This window comes from Bos indicus, chromosome 15 (genome assembly GCF_029378745.1).
Source record: "Bos indicus isolate NIAB-ARS_2022 breed Sahiwal x Tharparkar chromosome 15, NIAB-ARS_B.indTharparkar_mat_pri_1.0, whole genome shotgun sequence".
NCBI classification, from domain to species: Eukaryota; Metazoa; Chordata; class Mammalia; order Artiodactyla; family Bovidae; genus Bos; species Bos indicus.
The window spans coordinates 23069425-23088120 of record NC_091774.1 but is presented as its reverse complement, the minus strand read 5'-3'; the positions used below and the strand labels follow the sequence as shown (position 1 = coordinate 23088120).

The 18696-nt window shown below is 47.5% G+C and overlaps 1 long non-coding RNA gene across 4 annotated transcripts in view; it reads right to left on the bottom strand.

Moving 5' to 3' along the window:
* Positions 1-18696, bottom strand: part of LOC109569972 (uncharacterized) — a 197881-nt gene that overhangs the window by 135591 nt on the left and 43594 nt on the right. Inside the window, exon 3 of one of the 4 annotated variants that reach the window (XR_011570821.1) lies at positions 862-1078. This is a non-coding gene — a long non-coding RNA (uncharacterized lncRNA). The other 3 variants (XR_011570820.1, XR_011570822.1, XR_011570823.1) reach the window with 3 other exon arrangements.

The following is an 18696-nucleotide window of genomic DNA, read 5'->3' as shown; positions in this document are numbered from 1 at the left end:
CCCCACCCCCCACCCCCCACCCCCACCCCCCACCCCCGCAACCCCACCCCACCCCTGCGCCCCCCCCCCCCCTCCCCCCCCACTCCCCCACCCCCCACCACCACCCCTCGCCTCCACCACTAGAGAAAAGCTCTGGCAAGAAAGCCCAGCACCACCAAAAATAAATAAATAAACTTATTGTTTTTTTAAAAAGAGAGAGAAAACAGAAACCTGTAAGAACAAAGGAGATGGCTCCTAGCAGCAAAGTTTGCAATGGCCTGCCTGGAAGCCAGCCCCTGGAGACCTGCAAATCCAGCTTCGGTCTTCAGGATCTGCCCCTCGGCTACGTTTCTGACCTGCAGACCCCCGCTCCGCATTTCATCTTGAGCAGGCCTGGTGTAGGAGCCCGCGGGGCCCGCCTGAGGCCAGGGATGGGAGAAAACACCACCGTTCAGGAGAACCGCAGACCGTCTCCCCGCTGCCTGCGGAGAAACAGCGGCTTCCCTGCCTCAGGACTCGAAGAGTCAGGAAGAGAAGAAACATTTAGGAAACATGAGGTGACCAGCTGTCTGCTGACCGGCATGCTCGTGGGGAGAAATGAGAGACAGAGACAGAGCAGGCGAGAGGAGGAAACAAACAGACACAGACTGGAAAGCAGAAGTCAAGAACTTAAAAGAGAATGTTTTAAAGGGATGAGTTTTCAGGATCATTGAGATTCCCGGGAGCAGGATCTCTCCTCCTGAGAGCTGGGAGTGGAACATGAAAGCATAACCAGAATGTTCTGGGCCTCATCCGTGGAAGCTGCAAAGCCAGAGCACATTCCCTTTCAGTTCCCAAACTGTGATCCCCTGAGGCAGAGATTCCATGCCCCCAGCAACCCACCTGTCAGTGCATTCACAGCTCCGCCTCGAAGTCCAGCGCCCCTAGGGCGCCCCGGGAGCTCGTGGATCTGCGGGAACAGCAGGCCTCCACCGGGGCGCCACTCCACTGGCCTCTGGGAAAGGGCCTGGCTCAGAACCCTGCTTCCCAATCCTTACCCTGGGGTCCACCGCACAGCGCGCCGCAGACCAGCTACGTTCATCACGACTCTCCCAGAGGCCTGGAAGTACAGCAGGACATAGGTAAGGCGCCTTATCTACCTGCCTCCCATCTCCCTCCCGCCCACCCAACTTCACAGGGCCAGTGTTTTCACCTCCCATCCACCACCAGAAACATGCCAGGCACCTCCACTCTGGAGTCTGAGTCCAGGAGATGCTGCCTTACCCCAATCTAAGGCCTCCTCCCAAAACCACTCTTTGCCCTGGACAGTCCCCTTTCACACCCCATCCCTTCCAGGGCACACCACTCCCTGCCACCCTGTAATCCAGATAGGCTGGGGCAAGGCCATCTTATGTCAGACCACAGTACGTTTCCCAACACCTGGCTGATTCTTAAAATAACCTCAGATTTGAGGGAGGGTGTTTCAGAAGCTCAGCTCAGCTTCTTTATAGTCTCCTGAAAGTTAAAGTTCAGATCCCCCCAAAGTTCCCTCCCTCATGTATATACCAGTGAATTTCCTCCTCAAAATTATCAATTGAAAATTTGCAAATCACCAGGGAAATGCAAATCAAAACCATGACGACTTATCATTTCATACCTATTAGAATGACTATTAGCAAAAAGACAGGAAACATGTGCTGTAAGGATGTGGCGAAAAGGGAAACTGGTGTACTGTTGAGGGGAATGTAAATTGGTGCAGTCGTTATGGAAAACAGTATGGAGGTTCTGTTAAAATTAAAAGACGCTTGCTCCTTGGAAGAAAAGCTATGGCAAATCTAGACAGCATATTAAAAAGCAGAGATATTACTTTGCCAACAAAGGGCCAAATAGTCAAAACTGTGGTTTTTCCAGTAGTCATGTATGGATGTGAGAGTTAGACCATAAAGAAATTTGAGCACCAAAGAACTGATGCTTTTAAACTGTGGCATTGGAGACGACTCTTGAGAGTCCCTTGGACTGCAAGGAAATCCAACTAGTCAATCCTAAAGATCAGTCCTGAATGTTCATTGGAAGGACAGATGCTGAAGCTGAAACTCCAATACTTTGGCCAAAGGACCCTCATGCTGGGAAAGATTGAAAGCAGGAGGAGAAGGGGACAACAGGGGATGAAATGGTTGGATGGCATCACTGACTGAATGGACATGAGTTTGAGCAAGCTCTGGGAGTTGGTGATGGACAGGGAAGCCTGGCATGATGTAGTCCATGGGGTCACAAAGAGTCGGACACAACTGAGCGACTGAACTAAACTGAACTGATAGAGGTTCTAGAACTACTGTATGATCCAGCAATCCCACTTTTGGAGATACATACAGAGAAAACAAAACACTGCTTCAGAAAGACATCTGTGCCTCTATGTTCATTGCAGCATTACGTACAATATCTAAGATATGGAAATAAACTGTGTCCATTGACAGAGCGATGGCATCCCACTCCAGTACTCTTGCCTGGAAAATCCATGGATGGAGGAGCCTGGTGGGCTGCAGTCCATGGGGTCACAAGGAGTCTGACACGACTGAGCGACTTCACTTTCACTTTTCTCTTTCATGCATTGGAGAAGGCAATGGCAACCCACTCCAGTGCTCTTGCCTGGAGAATCCCAGGGATGGTGGAGCCTGGTGGGCTTCCGTCTATGGGGTCACACAGAGTCGGACATGACTGAAGCGACTTAGCAGCAGCAGCAGCAGCAGCATTGACAGATAAGGAAAATTTATTTATATATATGCCTATATATGGAGAAGGAAATGGCAACCCACTCCAGTGTTCTTGCCTGGAGAATCTCAGTGACAGGGGAACCTGGTGGGCTGCTGTCTATGGGATTGCACAGAGTCGAACACGACTGACGTGACTTATTTACATATATATATATATATATATATATATAATAGAATATTATTCAGCCATAAAAGAAGTAACTCCTGCAATTGGTGACAATATGGATAAAACTTGAGGGCATTATGTTTCATGAAATAGTCACATGTTGTTCTTTAGTCGCTTCAGTCAAGTCAGACTCTTTGTGACCCTGTGGACTGTAGCCCACCAGGCTCCTCTGTTCATGAAATTCTCCAGGCAAGAATACTGGAGTGGGTTGCCATTTTCTACTCCAGGGGATCTTCCCAACTCAGGGATCCAACCCACGTCTCCTTCATTAGCAGGTGGATTCTTTACCACTGAGCCACCAGGCAAGTTGAAATAAAGTCACATCAGTTCAGTTCAGTCATTCAGTGGTGTCCAACTCTTTGCGACCCCTTGGACTGCAACATGCCCGGACTCTCTGTCCATCACCAACTCCCAGAGTTTGCTCAAACTGCTGTCTGTTGAGTCAGTGATGCCATCCAACCATCTCATCCTCTGCCACCCCCTTCTCCTGCTGCCTTCAATCTTTCCCAGCATCAGGGTCTTTTCCAGTGAATCATTTCTCCACATCAGGTGGCCAAAGTATTGGAGTTTCAGCTTCAGCATCAGTCCTTCCAATGAATATTCAGGACTGATTTCCTTTAGGACTGACTGGTTTGATCTCCTGGCAGTCCAAGGGATTCTCAAGAGTCTTCTCCAACACCACAGTTCAAAAGCATCAATTCTTTGGTGCTCAGCTTTCTTTATGGTCCAACTCTCACATCCATACATCACTACAAAGAGAAAGACAAATACTGTGTGATCTCACTTATATGTGGAATCTAAAAATAAATAAATAAATGGACACACAGGCACACAAAATAAGTCATAGACACAGAGAACAGTTTGATGGTTGCCTGAAGTTATAGGAGGAGGGGGCTGGAATGGGTGAAGATGGCCAAAAAGTAGAAACTTCCAAATTTCCAGTTATAAGATAAGTAAATGCAGGAGATGTACTGTAAAAAGGAAGAAAGTGTGTCCATGTCCATCCCAAACTCCCTAACTCTCCCTTCCTCTCATCCTCCGCCCTGGCAACCATAAGTTTGTTCTCTATGCCTGTAAGTCTCCTTCTGTTTTGTAAGTTCATTTGTAACATTTCTTTTCAGATTCCACATACAAGGGATGTCAGATGATATTTCCCCTTCTCTGTCAACTTACTTCACTCAGTATGACAGTCTCTAGGGCTATCCATGTTGCTGCAAATGGCACTATTTCATTCCTTTTAATGGTTGAGTAATAATCCGTTGTATACACATGTACCACCTTCTTCATCCATTCCTCTGCCTACAGACATTTAGGTTGCTTCCGTGTCTTGGCTATTGTAAACTGTGCTGTAATGAATATTGGACATGTACACACTGCTATGTTTAAAATGGATAACCAGCAAGGACCTTAGCACATGGAACTCTGCTCAGTGTTACATGGCAGGCTGGATGGGAGTGGAGTTTGGGGGAGAATGGATACATGTACATCCATCAGTATATGTATGGCTGAGTCCCTTTGCTGCTCACCTGAAACTATCATAACATTGTAAATCAGCTATACCCCAATACAAAATATGTTAAAAAAAAAAAAAAAGAAGAAGAAGGGAAGAAGGGAGAATAGAAAGGATAAAACAACACGTGTTGCCCACCATCCAGTTCTACCTACAATACACCCAGAAAGGAATTCAGGGCAAAGATCAGGAATGAGGTACTCTATGCCCTGAGAAAACAAGCAGAACAGGCCCTCAGATAGTGAGACAGTTTCAGAAGGAAATTTCATGAATCCGGATTCTTGCATCTTCCCACACTTAGAAAAACACTAAAATTAGTTACTGAGATACCTGTGCCTGGTGACCAACAGTAACCTTCTACCAAGATGTATGCTTGACAGCATGTAACCCTTCTCCAAAATCACGTATCTGCTGACCTTCTCAGCCCCATCCTGTCTGGAGCAGCTCCTCAGAGTCTGTCTCCCCATCTGTGAAAGCAAAAAAGTGAACTGAAAGTGTTAGTCATGTCCAACTCTTTGCGGCCCCATGGACTGTATAGCCCGCCAGGCTCCTCTGTCCATGGCATTCTCCAGGCCAGAATACTGGAGTGAGTTGCCATTCTCTCCTTCAGGGGATCTTCCCCACCCAGGGATCGAACCTGGGTTTCTGACATTGCAGGTAGTTTCCTTGTCGATCCATCAGGGAAGCCCCATCTCCCCAGCCCTAGGCCTCAGTGAGTCCCTACATAAACTTGAAACTCACTGAGCGTTTTTATTTCAGTCAACAAAAGGAAGGGAGAGAGAGAGGGTGAGAGAGGGAGGGAGGGAGGGAGGGAGGGAAAGAGGAAGACAAAGAAAGGAAGAAAGAAAGAAAGAAAGAAAGAAGATAAGGTTACTTTGTGCTCTTTGGCCTCATCAAGTGGGAGTCCACATGGTCTGGCTTTGCAAAGTTCTCTCTAGCCCACCTCCAGCCACTCTGCTGCATTCAAACCTTCCCTTCTCCCACTCATTTCCATCCACTTCCAGGCCTTGGTACAGCTGTGTCTTCTGCATGGCATATTCTTCTTTGCAGTTCTTACTCATCCTCAAAACTCAGTCCAAACACTGCTGCCTCTAGGGAATGTTCTTAGACTTAAAACATCCAACCGAGCTTCCCCTGCTCCGTGCTCCCTCTCACATGCGTGCCCCACTCATAGAAAGTGCCAAAAACGCTTCTTGAATGGAAGAGTGATTGAAGGAAGATGCCGGGAATAAATTCCCTTGAGGGCTACTGTGGAGACACTCCCTGGTCACTAAAATCTTTCTCCTTTTATTAGAGGACTAGAACTGTAGTTGGACACTGGCTACAGGAAAGGAATACTTTACCCAATGCCCCTTGCTTCCAGGGGACTAAATTCTCACCATTGGAAAAATGAGCAAAAGTGATGTGTGTCACTTAAAATACATCCATGTGCAGACTTCCCTGGCAGTCCAGTGGCTGAGACTCCAAGCTTCCAACTCAGGGGACACGGGTTCAATCCCTGGTCAGGGAACTAGGGGATTCCACAGGCCATGTGGTGTGGTCAAAAAAAAAAGACACATCCCACATGCTTCTTTCTGGAACCCAGAAGTGCCTGCAAGCCAGCTTAGGCAGCAGTCCTAATGCTCTGGGGATGGTGCTGGCTTCCTGACTGCCCTGGTGGAATAAACGCACTTATCTATTCACCGTAGCCTGTTGAATGAGAGAGAAATAAACTACGATGTTCTTTAAGCCACTGTGTTCTTGGGGGTTTTTCTTACAATGGCTTTTCATTTCATCCTAACTAATAACAGCACGCTGTTTCCTGATATGAGTCTCACCTGATTCCAGCTCACAATAGTGATCATGTCCTCTAAGGATCAATTTCATATGATGCGATGGTTAAGAGCAGGTACTGCTGCTGCTAAGTCACTTCAGTCGTGTCCAACTCTGTGTGGCCCCATAAACGGCAGCCCACCAGGCTCCCCCGTCCCTGGGATTCTCCAGGCAAGAACACTGGAGTGGGTTGCCATTTCCTTCTCCAATGCATGAAAGTGAGAAGCGAAAGTGAAGTCGCTCAGTCGTGTCCGACTCTTCGCAACCCCAAGGACTGCAGCCTACCAGATTCCTCTGTCCATGGGATTTTCCAGGCAAGAGTACTGGAGTGGGATGCCATTGCCTTCTCCGTAAGAGCAGGTACTGGGCAGGACTAAATGCCCCTCCCCTGCACTACAATGGCCTGTCTCTTCTAACAGGTGACCCATCCCTTCCCTGTCCCTTCCCAGCACGCAGAGGATCCAGTAGGAACCAGCACACACTCAGTAGCAACACTCCCCAGTGAGTGGTCTTGAGCAAGTCACTGGCCCCTGGGCTCCTTTGCCGACCTACTCTGTGTTAAAGGGCTGGACTAGATCAGCGCTCCTTAACTTTGGCTTGCCGTAGAATCACTCAGGGAGCTTTAGAGAACTGAGACGCTGAGTCGATGCCAGACCAGTTAAAACCACCTATCTGTGGGTAGAGAACCTCCAACTTGGAACTAAATCCGATTTTTCAGGTTGACTTTGTCATACTCCTAGCGACCCCATGGACTGCAGCCTACCAGGCTCCTCCACCCATGGGATTTTCCAGGCAAGAGTACTGGAGTGGGGTGCCATTGCCTTCTCCATTGTCATATCCTGGAGGCATATCATTCGGCTCACAGTCCAGTCCAGCACAGCCTCCAGTGGGGATTTGGGTCTTAACACCCCAACACCTGGGACGTAAGTAATACATAGTAAGTACATGCTCATTTTTCTTTCTGAGGGGTTGCTGTAATCTTGGATAAAATTCTATATTTCCTGCAGTTAATTTCAGAATATGTGAATGAAACTTTCTAAGGAGGGGATAAAACTAAACTCAGTTGCTTATTCCTATGGGGAGGTGGGGCGGGGAGGGGCGCGGGTGGAGGGCTTCCCAGGTGGCGCTAGTGGTAAAGAACCTGCCTGCCAATGCAGGAGACACAAGAGACTTGCGTTGGATCCTGGGTCGGGAAGATCCCCTGGAGGACAGCATGGCAACCCACTCCAGTATTCTTGCCTGGGGAATGCCCTGGACAGAGGAGCCTTGGCAGGCTACAGTCCATACAGTCCATAGCCCAAACAGTCTGACACGACAGAGATGACTTAGCACACAGTCCTATGGGCTTTCCAAGAGATTAGTGCAGCAGAAGGGGCATGAGCTGTGGAGTCATTCAGGCCTGGGTTTGAATCCCAGCTCTACCCCTGCCTCATCGTGAGGCTTGAGCGAGTGACACTGGCCCCGCCTGTAACCACCATGCCGCTTCAGTTACAAAGGGCAGAGCATCTCTTGGAGCGATGAAAATACACGGCTTGCAGCAGCCCTGGTGGAACCCCTCAGCCCAGTTTCCTTAGCTGTAAAACGAGGCTCATCACAGATACAACAGATTTGATGCAAAAATATGAACAATGTATATGAAACAGCAGAGCACCTAGCATATAGAAAATGTTCAATAACTGCTTATCTGCTCCCACTCCCCGCCCCCCAGTATTTTCTATATGGCAAATCCATGCACTTGTGTCCGCTGAACGGGCAGGACCCCTGTTGCATCGCCACGTGAGATCATTGCGAGGATGCTGTAGAGGCCCGGCTGGCTGAGATGCATGTGGTACTCAGCGTGGCCCCCGCAGGCAGCGCAGACAGCGGGGCCAGTGCCGGACACACGGCTCCTTGTTATCAAATGAAGCAGGTCCACTGCTCGCCACTTACAAAATCAACAAATGTTGAAATTCACGAAAATGTTGGTAGCAAAGGAAAGGTGACTGTAAGCAGAATGCCAGCAGTCTGGGGAGATAGTGGACTTAACGTCCCCCCCCCCCAAAACCAGCTCCGAAGACTCTGCTTAAATCCTGAGAGCTCCTTTCACCCCGTGGTCCTCACGGGTTTGTTTGGTCTCTACAGCAGTTTTCTGAAGGATGTCAGTGAAGGATCTTGAGAAAGAGGTGCCTGTTTTGAAATGCAAACAAACTTGCTCTATCAATTAGCAGCTGACTGCCAGCCCCACTGCCTGTCTCCTCTGCCCCAGTGTGACACGGTCCCTCATCAGCCAATTAATCTGCTCACAAGGAAAGTCCTGGTTATTTCCACCTTAGGATCACACAGGCTATTCTTTGTGCTCCTCAACACTGACCACACAGAGAGGATGGGACACACAACAGGACAAATGGAGTAGATGAATCCCACCAAGAGGGGACAAGCTTCCCGATGGGAGAGCCCTGCAGTGTGGCATGCCCACATGCCCTTCTGGAAGAAACTGCCTGGCCTTGGGCCCTTCTGCAAAGACATTCTCAGGCACTTCTATTTTGTATCACACCCTCCTCTGCCCAGATGATTGCAACGGGAAGCAGAGCCCCAAGTGGCCAATTCACTGGCTGGTCAGAGATTTTTGATGTACCCCCTTTTTAGTATCCCCTAAAAAGGTGGTGGCATCAATTAGACTTCTGTCTCAAGAAACAGAACTAGAAAATGCCAAGGAAATAAGTCAGTTGGTAGTAAGCGCTGAGGCTGGAATTTCACAAAGTGGAGGGATGGGAGAGATGCCAGTGGGACCACAACGAGCTTGGAGTAAACCAAAATTATGAATAAGCAGAAGCTAGGATGTAGAGAAAAGGCAAGGACAAATTCAAGCAAGCAGAAAATGGAGAGGAGACAAGTCACCTTATCGGGGAGAACTAGACAGGGCAAAATCCCGGGAAATTCTGCCCTGGTATGACCTTAGGTCCAAAAAGCAGGCTCTGTGGACATCGTTTCTCCTCTGATGCTCCCCTGTCCTTTTAACATTTTCTCCAACTTCCCTTCAACTGGTATAAAGGAGTCTGTTCACTGCAACTAAAGGGACTCAACTAAACCACTTAGCAAGTAGAGACCAACAGAGAAAATCATCAAAGGAGCCAATTAATAAGGAAGCCACGTAAAAGAGGAACAGCTGTTCTGGAGTTTCTGGGGATAATATCCATTTTAGCGTATGTATGAGAGTAGTGTTAGTCACTCAGTCATGTCTAACTCTCTGCAGCCCCACGGACTGTGGCCCGCCAGGCTCCTCTGTCCATGGGATTCTCCAGGCAAGAATACTGGAGTGGGTAGCCACTCCCTTCTCCAGAGGATCTTCCCGACCCTCAGGGATCAAATCCAGGTCTCTGTCTGGGCCACCAAGGCATATAACATTTTGCAAAGTTTGGCTTCAGGAAATTATGAGAAACCCAGAAACTGAAGCCAAGTTCACTCTCTCTCTCTCTGTCTCTCTGTTCGTCTCTCCCACATCCCCTCCCTCCCTCTTTCTTTCTCTCTTTCTCCCTCTCTGTCTCTCTCTCTCACCAGTCACCACTGCAAAATCAGTTCATTTTAGTCAGAAAGTCAGATGGGGTCTTTGCAGTCTACAGCTTTCCCACCCACAGATCAGTGGATCTTCTTAACCTTGTAAGGGAATCTTCATGGACCAAACAGTGAAGAAAGCATCATGAGATACACCTGGTAGCCACTAGAGGGAGATACTTCCTTGTGAAACATACCTTTCAATTCAGTTCAGTTCAGTCGCTCAGTCATGTCGGACCGACTCTTTGAGACCCCATGGACTGCAGCATGCCAGGCCTCCCTGTCCATCACCAACTCTGGGACTTTACTCAAACTCACGTCCATTGAGTCAGTGATGCCATCCAACCATCTCATCCTCTGTCGTCCCCTTCTCCTCTGGCCTTCAATCTTTCCCAGCATCAGGGTCTTTTCAAACGAGTCAATTCTTTGCATCAGGTGGCCAAAGTATTGGAGTTTCAGCTTCAGTATCAGTCCTTCCAATGAATATTCAGGACTGATTTCCTTTAGGAGGGACTGGTTGGGTCTCCTTGCAGTCCAAGGGACTCTCAAGAGTCTTCTCCAACACCACAGTTCAAAAGCATCAATCCTCGGCTTTCTTTATAGTCCGACTCTCACATCCATACATGACCACTGGAGAAACCATATCTTAGCTGCCTCCCAGGGGCCATGCTTGTATGTGTGCTAAGTCGCTTCAGTCATGTCTCTTTGTGACCCTATGAACTGTAGCCCACCAGGCTCCTCTGTCCATGGGACTCTTCAGGCAAGAACACTGGAGTGGGTTGCCGTTTCCTCCTCCAGGGGCTCTTTCCCAACCCAGGGATCGGACCTGTGTCTCTTACATCTCCTGCACTGGCAGGTGGGTTCTTTACCACCAGTGCCACCAGATGTGAGGAAACCCATTCCCCATCTTCCTCTTTAAGAGATGTCAGTAGGCACCACCTTCTCAGGAGCTAAATGGTCTGTCTCTCCTCCTTGGTCAGGACAAGCCCGTGTTTTACAAAGTCTGTGTGATAATCCCGAGTTCCTGCAGAGTGAAAAACAAAACATGCTGGGCACAGCAGAGGAGGTTGAATGAGGGAGCCAGGGAAAGAAAAGTCTACTGCTGCCCCCAGACAGCTGAGGGGAGATGGGAAGGGGCTCACCTACTCGGTGCTGCAGATGAAACTTCTGGCCGAGAGCTACAGGAGAAACTTAGATGCTCGATACCAGAAGGGCTCCCTCCCTGAAGACAAAGCTGTGCAAATGCAGGTGGTTCTGGGCAGGGAGCTAACCCAGCTGACCTTGACTGTCTCTGGAGGCAGTGTAGAGGGGCCACGTGTACTGTGCAGAGGGTTGGTCTCATGGCCTCTGAGTACACAGGAAGGAAAAAATGACTTGACTGTCCCCTGCACCCCCCTGCCCTCTGAGTGGCTATCTGCCTGTCATCACCACATGCCCTCAGTGGGCGTGGCTGCTGGGGAGAAGCCATCCCACTGAGGTTTTCAGAGCCATTCCTTAGAGCACGGCCACGGTGGACTAAGACTACCTACTGGGTCAGGATAGCACACCGAATCCAGCTCTGCTGCACCGTGCTGCCCCAGACACATCGCAAAATATAAAAAGGGAAAAACCAAAAGACCCAGTTGGACTGAAAAAACTTATACTAAATCTCTTGGGATGAGAAGTGAACACAGCTGAAGCTCTCGGCTCCTGGGTTTTAGGTCTGGAAGCTGGCAGCGTCAGGGGCTCAACTCTAAAAACAGCAGCAAAAGAAGGACTTACAGTGCTCCGCTGCTTAGTCAACTTTGGGTGGGGTCACCCGTAATCCAGAAAGGAAGCTGAAAAACCTGCGGCCCAGTGCAGCCCAGGGTGACAGCTTCCTAGGAAGCTGTGGGCCCAGCAAGCTGGAGGACCAAGCCTTTCTTCCGGGAACCAAGAGAGCCTACCGTGCCATCCCACCTCAACCACCAGCCTGCAGCATAAGGCCTGTTCCCAGACCAGAGCTTCAGGGGGCAGTAAGGAACCAACTGGTTTTCAAGCTGGTAGGAACCAACCTACCAGCTTGAAACTGGTAGGGCTGGACACATAGGAAGAAAAAGAAAAAAAAAATCCCAAAGCTTCCAATTCCAAATGAGCCTGCATATCAAAAACTATGAAACACATGTATAAATCGAATGCTAAGAATAAGAGGCAAACACATCAATAATCTACACGTGACCCCATCTGAATGAAGTCCATTTTAGGGAGCAGCATAATAGACTTATGGAAGTATGTTGAGGAAATTTGAGAGATAAATGAAAGTGTAATGTCCACCGGGCAAATGAAGGCAAGGACGAAGGAGCCCAGGCGCTGGCTGCTGGGGCCACACCCACCAGGTGACGCACAGAGAGGAGCAGGTCTTGAGTCTTTTGCTCTTAGGGCAGCACAGGGAAGTCCAGCACAGCGAGGCCTGAGGCTGTGGGAGAGGGACCCTGACTCTCAGACTGGCAACACTAGAGCTGAGGACTAGAGAAGCCTGCATGGCAAATAGAAGGGAAAAGTGGAAGCAGTCCCAGATTTCTTTTCTCGGGCTCCAAAATCACTGCGGACAGTGACGGCAGCTATGAAATTCAAAGACGCTGGCTCCTTAGCAGAGACATAACTTTGCCGACAAAGGTCCAAAGAGTCAAAGCTATGTTTTTTCCCATAGTCATGTATGGATGTCAGAGTTGGGCCATGAAGAAGCCGAACGCTGAAGAATTGTTGCTTTCAAATTGTGGTGCTAGAGAAGACTCTTGAGAGTCCCTTGGACTGCAAGGAGATCAAACCAGTCAATCCTAAAGGAGATCAACCCTGAATATTAATTGGAAGTAACTTAATCATTGGCTGGGACGTAAGAGCAGTACAATGTGACAGAATCCAGGCTCAGTGTTCCTGGTGGGAAGAAATACCAACCCAATGCCTTGTGACTGAGACTCGTCCAGGCGTAACAGTTGCAGCTCAATGACTTAGCACCTTAGTGGTGTGGATTCATGGTTGGGGAAGAACCAGCCCCCCTCTCCAAGCGTGATGAGGGAGTGAAGGTGGAGGGCTGGTACCCAGGAAGCACGTGGGACAGTTCCCCAGGATTCCCGCAGGACATCAACTTCATTCCTGGGAAGCCCATCTGTGGGGGATCAGCCTCCACCCCACACTCATCACTGGCATTACAGATCCGTGGAGATGGAATGCTTTTGATGTAACTGTTTATTGACATGGGAAAATATTCTATTCTTAAGCTCCCACAGTCTTATCTCCCATAGATACCTTTTTACCTCAATGTCTACTTCAAAGACAACAAAAAAAATTATGAAACCAAAACAGGTAGATATGAATTTTTTTCACCTTGGAAATGAAAAATATAGTCATCAAATTTAGAATTCAGCAGTCACAAAAATTTCCACACTAGTCACAGTCAGAGCCAGAATTCGTATTTGAAAGAAGGCACCTTAGAATTTACCAAGAATGCAGCCGGAGCACAAAGAGATGAAAGGTATACAGATTAGCTAAGATGGACCAAGAGGATCTAGCAAGCATTCAGTTAGGAGTTTCAGAAGACGAGGGTGCCAAGAATAGCGACGAGGTCTTAGTCCTCTTTCTCTCACACCCCACATCCAATCCACCAGCAGCTTCTCTTCACTCAACCTTCAAGATACACCCTGAATTTGAATTCCCACCCTCCCTGTTCCTACTGCCATGATCTCTTGCTTCTTAACTAATATCTAGCCCCATGACAGCGTTATCTTCATGCAGCGGTCAACATGGTCATCACAAGACGTAAATCTGACCACGTCATTCCCTGCTTAAAGCCCTCCAGCAGCTGCCAAAATCTGAAGCCTTTACTGTGACCTTCAAGTTCCTTCATGACCTGGCCTGCAGTGAGCATGCCATTCCAGCCTCTTGACCACAACACTGACTCCTGGCCATTGCTCCCACACTTAGGGTGTCTCACCCCAGGGCTTCTGTGTTTGTTTTTCTCTCTGCTAAGCTCAAAGTTCCCTTATCAAAGAGGGCTTTCGTATCCTTCCATCTAAATACCCCACCCCACACTCATCACTGGCATTACAGATCCATGGAGATGGAATGCTTTTGATGTAACTGATTAGCTACATGGGGGAAACATTCTATTCTTATCTCCTCTAGCCACAAAAAATAGATCTCTGGTAAATTAAAGACCCAAAGGTGACGTATAAATCTTGCCAACTTCAGAAGAAAATATATCTTTTTAATACTTAAAAGAAGGATATCTTTTTAATACTTCATGAAAGGAGAAGGTTCTTTTTAAAAGACTCAAAAAAAAAAAAAAAAAACTGCCCATAAAAGATTATAAAACTGTATGCATGCACAGTCGCACAGTCATCTCCAACTCTTTGCGACCCCATGGATGTTAGCCCACCAGGCTCCTCTGTCCATGGGATTCTCCAGGCAAGAATACTAGAGTGGGTTACCATTTCCTCCTTTAGGGGATCTTCCCAACCCGGGATTGAACCCACATCTCCTGCATTGCAGGCAGATTCTTTACCGCTGAGCCACCAGGGAAGCCCCATAAATGTGACTATGTTAAAATGAAAAATGCATGCTTAACAAAACACACCACAAAGAAAGGTAAATGACAAGCCCATATTCTGAGGAGCAATATAATACATATAACCAAAAATGTTCAGTCCCCAGTATTGTAAAGAACTCCTACAAACCAATAAGAAAATGGCAAGCAACCAAATAGAGAAATGAGCAAAGAGAAAGCCAAAAGGGCCACACTATAACTGTTCCATAAAGGAAATATTCCTTCAAACAATGAGATACTGCTTCACACCGAATTTGCAAAACATCAAAGTATGAGGATTCCAAATATTAGCAAGGCTGTGGAGCACCTCCCATCACCACTGACAGTGGGATGTTTAACCTAGAGACCTGAAACAAAATCAAGAAGGAGCCTTCAATGCAAGGAATTGAGGGAAAGACTTCTAGGTGGAAGCTTGTGAAAGGCCTTGAGCTGAGAAAAGTCTTAGAGGAACAGAGAAGAGCATCCTGCAGCCGAAGCACAGCCACAGGAAGAAGAGGGAGGCATGTGATGTCACAGGTGCCGGATATAAAGTAAAATGCGACATAGGCCAGCCTGTGAGAGCAGCCTGCGCTGAGATTCTTGGTGACATGCCCATCTGAGCAGGCTCCCTTCCTGCCTCCTGGGTCTCCATCCAGAGCGCCAGGTACCTCCAGGTTCTATGGGACCTGAAGCTCATGCCCTGCTGAAGGCTGACTCTAAGAAGAAGGTTACAGGGACTTCCCTGTCGGTCCAGCAGCTGAGACTCCACACTCCCAATGCAGGGGGCTCGGGTTTGATCCCTGGTCAGGGAACTAGATCCTGCATGCTGCAACTAAGACCCAACGCAGGGAAATAAATAATTTTAAAAAGAAGAAGGTCACAAAATCACAAATTCAAAACAGCTAGGCCCACGTGCAAGGTAGAGCCCTTGAAGGGTAAACTCCATTAGCTTTGGGTAAATCTGCTTCTGCTGACATATATCATAGTTTGCAATTAATGTGTTTGCTTCTTAATGGCCTGTCTGCACCACTAAACTGTATGGTCCACGGGGGCAGTGATGCCTTGCTCACCACCTAGCCTGGTACTTGTCACAGAGTAGGACTCAGTGAATCTCATAGAATGGATTAAATATATAGCACCAGCATCCCCGAGGAGTGACAATGATGTCCTTGGCATCTTCTCTTCCTGGTCACTCAGACCATTGGCTCTGAGGTTAGGAAGCTTGAATGTGAGGTCAAGGCCTTCCGCTCACAGCAGCCCTGCTGTCCTCACCTGCTTCCCACTCCTCCTCCCCTCGCCCACGAGGCTCTCCTCCTCCTTGGTCGTCCCCGGGCCTTCCTTCCTGAAGCCTTCATGCACGTCCAAATCCTTACACCACCCTCAAGGTCCAGGTCAAGTGAGTGCTCTTCTCTTCCACCAAGCCCCACTAGAACTAATCTCCCCTTCATCTCAAGCTCCCCATCTCATTAGCTGTCCTTTGCTTATGGTGATGATCCCTCTCTACCTGATTTTACTCCTGTTTATGTCCCTGAAACCCTGTCCCAGGGATAAGCTCCTCTAGGACAGTTTGGTTCATTCTTGTGCTTCCTCCTATCCTCCCACTTTCCAGATGGAGAGTGCCTTGTGCTAATCAACACTGATTGCATGAATGTGAGTTGTTTATAGGCTACTCAGCAAGACTTCGAAACTAACCAATAAGGGATCAGAAGATGTGATCTAGCAATCCCTCTCCTGGGCATCTATCCAGAGAAAACCTTGATTCAAAAAGATACATACACCCCAGTGTTCACCGTGACACTGTTTACACTAGCCAAGACGTGGAAGCAACCTAGACATCCGCTGACAGAAGAATGGATAAAGAAGATGTGGAACATTGGAACAATGGACATTGTTCCATTGTATAATGTTCACTGAATAATGAACAGTATTCAGCCATAAAAAAGAATGAAATAATGCCATTTGCCACAACATGGGCGGACCTAGAGATTGTCATACTGAGTAAAGTCAGACAGAGAGAGACAAATAGCGTATGATATCACTCGTACGTGGAATCTTTTTTTTTTTTTTTTAAGATACGAGTGACCTTATTTACAAAACAGAAACAGACTTACAGATATTGAAAACAAAACTTTTGGTTACCAAAGGGGAAATGTGGCAGGGAAGGGAGGGACAGGTCAGGAGCTTGGGGTGAACATACATACACGACTATAGACAAGATAAGTAACTAACAAGGACCTACTGAATAGCACAGGGAACTCAACTCAATATTCTGTGATAACCTGGATGAGAAAAGAATCTTAAAAAATCGTAATGAATACATGTGTATGTATAACAGAATCACTTTGCTGTATACCTGAAACTAATACAATGTTGTAAATCAACTATACTCCAATAAAATTAAAGTTAAATAATTTATAAAGAAGGCGATGTGGAGGATAACACCATGGATTCTGGTGCTTCCATTTTCCAAGGTGGACTACAGGAGGAGAAACAGGTTCCAGGAGGTAAGACAACAAGTCCCTTTTAGACACGAGGGGTTGGATGTGCTCTCGGAACATGCATGTGCTGATCAGCAGATGACCCTGCCCTCCCGGAGAGTGACCTGGCTCAGAAATCATGCCAAAGATTTCCAGTGACATTGCTGTCTCCATTTAATGAATTAAAAAACAAAATTGGAGGAGGAACTTGCTCACACTTGGACGGTAGAAAGTAGCAGATTCCAGTAATGGACCCTACCTGACACTGCCCTTCCTGGAGAGAGGAAAGGACACAGAAGTCTCTCCCCCAGGAGATTCAGAAGATTCTAGAGATTCGAGATTCTTCTGGTGACTCCAGAGGTTTGGGGAATATCCAGGGCTAAAGTCATCCCTTTCTTGAGTCCCAAGTGCTCAAAGACAGATAAGTGTAGTTGAAAAAGCACTGGTGAGGGGCACAGTGAGGGGAGGGGAGGGTGGGAGGAATTGGGAGGTTGGGATTGACACATATGCACTTGTTGTTTAATCGCTAAGTCACGTCTGACCCTTTTGCAACTCCATGGACTCGTAGCTCTCCAGGCTCCTCTGTCCATGGGGTTTCACAGGCAAGAATACTGGAGGGGGTTGCCATTTCCTTCTGCAGGGGATCTTCCTGACTCAGAGATTGAACTCATATCGCCTGCATTGGCAGGCGGATTCTTTGCCACTGAGCCATCAAGGAAGCCCTATATATAATATACATTGTGTAAAATAGCTAGTTAGTGGGAACCAGCTAATACAGCACAAAGCGCTCAGCTCAGTACTCTGCGATAACCTAGTGGGCTGGGCTGGGGTTGGTGGGAGGGAGGCTTAAGAAGAAGGGGATATATGTATACACATGGCTGATTCACTTTATTGTACCGCAGAAACTAACATCACACTGTAAAGCAATTATACGCCAATAGAAAAAGAAAAGGAAAATAAGAAAAAGTACTGGCTCAGGAAATAATGATGCTCACTACTAATTCATATTTAACCTTATACATTTCTCTCTTGGTGCCTCAGTTTCCTCAGCTGTACAATGAAATTAAACAAATGATCCCTAAGGTTTCTTATAACCTAGCATAGATGAATCTCTGCTGCTGCTGCTGCTAAGTCACTTCAGTCATGTCTGACTCTGTGCGACCCCATAGACGGCAGCCCACCAGGCTCCCCCGTCCCTGGGATTCTCCAGGCAAGAACACTGGAGTGGGTTGCCATTTCCTTCTCCAATGCATGAAAGTGAAAAGGGAAAGTGAAGTCGCTCAGTGGTGTCTGACTCTTAGTGACCCCACGGACTGCAGCCCACCAGGCTCCTCGGTCCATGGGATTTTCCAGGCAAGAGTACTGGAGTGGGGTGCCGTTGCCTTCTCCGGATGAATCTCTAGTTCATCTCTATTTCTTTCATGTTTTAGTACAAGTCCAGAACTGCTTCTTTTCTAAGTACTTTGTTTCTGATTACAATATTAATATCATTTCTACAATGTTTGCTGTAGAAAATTTGATAAAAGAGAAAAACCCAAGGAAGGAAAGAAAAATCACTATAGTATCACCAGTCAGAGATAACACTGCTAACATCTTGCTGTAAATTCTACTGGTCTTTCTTTCACATGTGCAAATACATATCTTTTTTTATAAAGCAGAAATTGGGTAATAAAAGCCACTATTGATTGAGCGTCCAATACATATCAGGCTCAGATCCAAGTGTTCTACTGTTCTGTGTACATGTCAACAGTCCTTACAGCAACCCTGCAAAGCAGAGAACCACGGCTCCATTTTACAGAAGAGAAAATCAAAGGGCAAAAGAGGTCAAGTAACTTTCCCGAGGCCACACAGCCAGAAAGGGGCCAACCAGAATTCCAGAATGCCTTTTGCTCTTGCTTTCTGAGCTGGTGCTTTTTATTTTTTTTTAAATT